We start from the raw sequence: 5,903 nt of genomic DNA, 5'->3' as shown, positions 1-5,903 counted from the left end.
ACTAGGTTTTTATAAAGGGGCAAGCCTGGCTCCCCATCCCCTATGGCTTCACTATTTCACTTCCTTGCTTACATGTCTTCTTTCTGTGCATAGCTGGTTCCCTTTCTGTTTTTCTGCTCTTGTATTGTGAAATCAGACACTGTGTTAATGAAGTCAATGTTGGATTGGGGGCACAGGAATCAACAAGTTGACAGGAATTAGCCATAGAGAGTAGGAAGGAGTCAGGAAGATGAATAGAGGGATGCACTGGAAGGATTAGGAAGGGACTTGGAATTTCATGGTTGTTTTAGTTCAAGATGAGTGGAGAGATCCTTTTCTTGCTGGGTCTCCTGCCAAAAAGGAAGGTCAGCTGATTGTTTCTCAGCTTCTCTGAGCTAGTAGATTTTCACTCCAACATTTGACTCTCGAGTCTTACTGGTAAATAGAGCAATAGAGACAATTAAAAACTACATTTGGTAGGAGCAACAGAGCGGGTACCAGTAGGACTGGATGTCCTGCCAGGCCACAGCCTGAGCTGTGGGATGCTGACTGTGGGACGAAGGATGCAGATGGCAGTTAAAATGTCAGCAGATTCAGGTGTAGCCACTATGCCAATGGAAAAACAACATTATAGTTTTTTCCCCCAAAGAAATAAAAGCTCTAAATTCATGCCTGAGAGAATGACCAGGATTTTAAAATATGTGGTGCTAGCCTCAAAATATTGCATTCATTAACCGGATATCTAGTTTAATGCTACATCTGTGTTGATTCTGTTAATGAACTTCTATTCATGGATTTCATTTACCTGTTTCAGTGTACTTTCTCTTGTGGTTTGGGTGACTGGGTCTTGACCAGAGCAGGAAATGGGGTACAATCTTTTGTACCCCAGGTCAGGCTAGTGGCCCCATGGGGATTAGGGAGAGGAGAACAGAGGTAGGTATGACACCCAGAGGCTGTCCTCATGTGAAACAGTTTCTTTTAGTCCCAGTTTGAATGTGCTGCATTTATTTTGTTAATAAAGGAGGTTGTTTGTAGCCAGAAAAGTTCCATGGCTGCAATATTTTCACTATTTTCCTATCTGTGGATGTTCAGCTTATGTGTTTCATTGACTATGGAATGCACAATATGCACCATTACACAGGATTTGAGCGTCTTAATGGAGGAGACTTTGTATGAAGGCTTATCCATCACTTCGGCATGCTAGAGGATTTTAAATCTTATTATATTGTCAGGGCTGACGTTTCATTGTGGCTTTTGCCTGGTATTCTGTTAAAACTCAAACATTAACAAGGACTTGAGGAAAACTGTAGCTGGTTCATGTTTACAGAAGTAGGTTTTTCCGACGATGGAAGGAAATTTAAAGGTGTTCATGTAAGCGCTCTCTGTAATAGCACAATGTATAATTTTGTAATGTGTAGTGTAGGGAATATCCTGCCTCATCCCTCATCTCAATTCTACTTACTACCACTCTTGACCTAAAAATGTTGGGGAAGAGCATTGTCTTCCATTTTTCACTTTGACTTAAAGATAGCCACATACAATTTCCCTTAACGAAATATGAAATAACATTTAAATAAGAATGTTCTGCAGGTAAAGGCAGTGACCTACTTTATATGCTGTGTCTTCCCCAGGTCTCTGAGAGTCTTAGTATTTAGTAATTAAGAATTTTTAGACTGATTCTCCAGCCCAATGAGGAGAGAGAAGGAGAGAAAGAGAGAGAAAGAGAGAGAGAGAGAGAATATTAAGGTAGTATCAACCCACTAGGGCAGTTCCTGGAATATATAAATACTAGAACACATCCATTATTTCACTTTAGATGTAGTTTTAAGCTAAGAGATGAGGAGGACGGGGAAAGTGAGGACAGGAAGGGGACGAGGTCTACATGGTGAAGTAGGAGTGTTGAGAAGGGAAACAGGTCAGAGATGATGATGAAGGGAGCCAGCCACACTGTCATAGTGACTGAGAAGGTCTCCTGGCTTCCTTTATATTGCTAATGTCATAGACATTTGAAGAACAGCTTCAAAGAGGAAGACTTACTCTGGCTCACAGTCTCAGAAGGTTCCTGCTGGAGCCCAGGCACTTGCTCAGAACATCTAGTGTCAGGGCCATGTGGGGGAATAGAGGGCTCACCTTAAGGGGGGCAGAGACAGGAACTGGCCAGGGACTCACTACCCTCTAAGGGCCTCTTCTGGTGGCACACTTCCTCCAGCAAGTTCCTACCCACCCAAGTTTCCAGAATCTCTAAAATAGCATCATTAGCTTCCCTGATGTGATTCTGTCCTGTGTGTCTGTTCTGAGGAGCAGTAGGCAGTTTCCTCTGTTTGACTTCTCTCACACGGAAGTGTGCCCCTCCACCTCATGGAAGACTCGATGGACGTGGACATGAGCCCTCTTAGGCCTCAGAACTACGTTTTTGGTTGTGAACTAAAAGCTGACAAAAGATGATCACTTTAAGATGGATAATGAAGAGAGTGAACACCAATTATCACTAAGAATGGCTAGTTTAGGGACAGGGGCAAAAGATGAATTACATGTCATACAGGCAGAAGCAATGAACTTTGAAGGCAGTCCAATTAAGTAACACTGGCAACTTTGAAAATGTCTGTACAACCAACAGCTTCCCTTGGGGGCTTTGAAATTACACCACCTGTGGTCTTATGGTTGAGGTGTGTTCAGAGCCTATGCACATTAGTGGACAGCACCTTGTAGCTGTAGAGGAAGATGCAGAGTTAGGAGATGAAGATGAGGAGGATGTAAAACTCTTAAATATGTCTGGCAAGTGATCTGCTCCTGGAAGTGGTAATAAATTTCCACAGAAAAAAGTAAAAATCAATGAAGACAAGGAAGAGGATGATGATGAAGAAGATGATGATTTTGATGATGAAGAAACTGAAGAAAAAGTTCCAGTGAAGAAATCTATATGAGATACCCCAGCCAAAAATGCACAAAAATCAAACCAAAATGGAAAAGACTTAAAACCGTCAACATCAATACCAAAATCAAAAGGTCAAAAATCCTTCGAAAAACAGGAAAAAAACTCCTAAAAGGACTTGGTTCTGTAGAAGACATTAAGGCAAAAATGCAAGAAAGTATAGAAAAAGGTGTTTCTTTTCCCAAAGTGGAAGCCAAGTTCATTAATTTTGTGAAGAGTTGCTTCTGGATGACTGACCAGGAGGCTGTTTAAAATCTCTGGCAGTAGAAGTCTCTTTAAGAAAATGGTTTAAACAGTTTGAAATAATCTGTCTTACTTAATTTCTGTAACAGTTGATATATCTGGCTGTCCTTTTTATAATGCAAAGTGAGAATTTTCCCTACTTTTTTTGATAAATGTTGTCTTGTCTAGGTTCCATTGCCAAGAATGTGTTGTCTAAATTGCCTGTTTAGTTTAAGGATGGAACTCCACTTTTTACTTGGTTTTGAGTATGTATGGAATGTTATGATAGGACATAGTAATAGTGGTGGTCAGATGTGGAAATGGTAGGGAGACAAAAATATACATGTGAAAAAACTCAGTATTTTAATAAATAAAAAAGGCATCATTATTTGAGGTCACAGGCTTGAACACATGAATCTCTGATGGACATTTCAAATTCATACCATAAAGCTATGTTTCTAAATGATCTCATTCTCCCATTATCTAAATGAGCCTGTACCTTTAAATGAACAAGAGGCAGATGTAGCTAGAGGCCAATGCATTTAAATTCCAGGCTTCAGCATGTTGTTCATATTTAATGTTTCCAATTCTCATCTCTGAATCTCCATATTTCTCTTTCATATTCTATGCTGCTCTTACCTGAGGCTCTGCCTTTCAATGAGAGCCCCACATTGTGCTTTATTTCCCATTCTCTACAACTAGACCTGACCAACGGTAGAACTTCTTCATTGCAGAAAGGGCAAAGGCCTTTTCTGAGTTTTCTTTGTTCATTGGCTGTGTGTGTAGCCAAAGCAAGATGACCGCTATTGGCCTGGGTGCTGTAAGTGAGCCTGCCTGGTGTATTTCCCAGCTTTGATTCATTGTGGGTAAACTCAAGTGAAAACCCCCATGACTTCTAAGTGAATAAACAGAGTTCAATCTGTAAAAGAAGGCAAGTTCAAATTTAGTTGATGAATGTACTGGTTCAGTCTTCAAACCTTTGCTCTTGCATCCTAATTTCCTTTAATATGTGGTCATTCTTTATTCACAGACTGATCTGCCATACTGCTCGCCCCCCTCCCCAGATTGGGCTGACCCTGTGATTGCTTTAGCCATAGCCTTGTAAACAAAAGGGTTGCAAGCAGAAGCCTGGGATGTATATACAACACTTGGTTTTTCTTCCTTGTATCTGGAGTTGCTGGCATGGTCAGAGGGGGAAACAGGGCAAGCATGGGCAGTGCCAAAGGTGGATCCCAAGCAGCTGGCCATTATGCCAGAAAAGACTTTACTGGAGTCAGTGACAGGGAGACTGCTCAGTTTATTGAAGCCCTTAGGCCAATTTATATGGACCAGGTCAGGGGGGAAGGGAGGTGAACTGAACAAGGGAGGGAATGCACCTAATTTACATATGTGGACCTGATAGAGGCAGATTTCACACCTATTCAAATAAATAGCAGAGTGTGGAAAAGTGGGAGAGGGACTTGTGTGCTGAGTCACACAGCCTTTGCAGGGAACTTTTGTGCAAGGTTACCCTCCAAATAAGGTCAGGCATGGAGTGTGGGGTACAGACACTATCCAAGTAGGGTAGAGAGGGAGTCCTGCTGCAAAGGGAGTCCTCCATATGATCTGAGCTCAGAGAGCTATTGGACATGGTGAGCTGCACTCTTAAATGTAGGGGACTCCTATATAGAGTAACCTTCTGAAGGTTGAAATACACTGGGAGCAGAGATGAAGCTAAAGCTGGATGCTGGGCAGCTGTCAGACACACCCATGAACCTGATTGAGGGACATCTAGCTAATCCTGGAAATTAAAGCCGTGTGTGCTAATCACTGTGCAAAGTGCACTTAGCAAGCTCATGCCTGAAGAAAGAAGATGACAACTGGAACAGGGAAAAGAGACATGTCTGAAGAGCAGGGCTGTGCAGTTTAGTTAAGGAAAGAGGCCAGAGCATGTCTGTATCACAGACAGATAATTGTGGAATGAAACCCTGCTCTCATTCTCTCCACTGGACCCATGGGGCCAATTGATGGAGAGTGGACAGAGTTTACAAATCTCTCTTGTGGGTATTTAGTGAGTATTTGCTGTTCAGTGTTGATCAGAAGGTCTGAGATCTTTCTTTTCCTTTCCATAGTATATAAACTTGGAAAGTGACCACAGGATTGGGATATGACTTTTTCAAGGGCCTGTGCCTTTCCCAAAGCTTGAGGGAGGATCCCTTGGGTTGTAAACTGGCTGCAGTACAATGAAGGGGCCTTAGATCCTCACTAATTGTGAGTCATGTTTTTGATCCCCAGATCTAGAATATTTCTGCTAATAGAATCTTTCTGCTAATCCATGCAAAGAAAACCCTTCATTTGCAGTCCAGCTGCTTCATTTGTAGGGAGCCTGTGATCAATTCACTATCTGCACAAGTCCCCTTGGGCCAAAATAGTCTGGCTGCATTTTCCCAGAGGCTTGCTGTTTAATTGAACACACCTTATCGCTAATGGTTAAGTGCCAACATCTGCTCTCTCTTCCTCTGGGATTCCATTGTTGCCACTGAGATCAGAAAAGCAAATTTTTATGCAGCATCCTCCATCTTTATCTCTGGCTCACAGTGGAGCACCAGCATGGACTTTTAGACATGTTGGTGGCCTTTGCATCAGTGCCTTTGTGAAAGAAGCATTTTCATGACATATGACTAGGGGTAAGCACATTACACACAAGGGGTCCATTCTGGCCTTCCATTTACTACTGGTACATCTTTCTAGTATTTTAATAGTTTTGATCTTAGTGTTGTAGATCAGGGGT

At 42.0% G+C, this 5,903-nt stretch overlaps 1 pseudogene; it reads left to right on the top strand.

Annotated features, from left to right (window-relative positions):
- The first annotated feature begins 2,337 nt into the window (after positions 1-2,337).
- On the top strand, positions 2,338-3,178 carry LOC127237515 (nucleophosmin-like; annotated as a pseudogene).
- The last annotated feature ends 2,725 nt before the right edge of the window (positions 3,179-5,903 follow it).

Source organism: Phodopus roborovskii, unplaced genomic scaffold (assembly GCF_943737965.1).
Source record: "Phodopus roborovskii unplaced genomic scaffold, PHOROB, whole genome shotgun sequence".
Classification (NCBI taxonomy): domain Eukaryota; kingdom Metazoa; phylum Chordata; class Mammalia; order Rodentia; family Cricetidae; genus Phodopus; species Phodopus roborovskii.
This window is presented reverse-complemented; position numbering and strand designations above follow the sequence as displayed.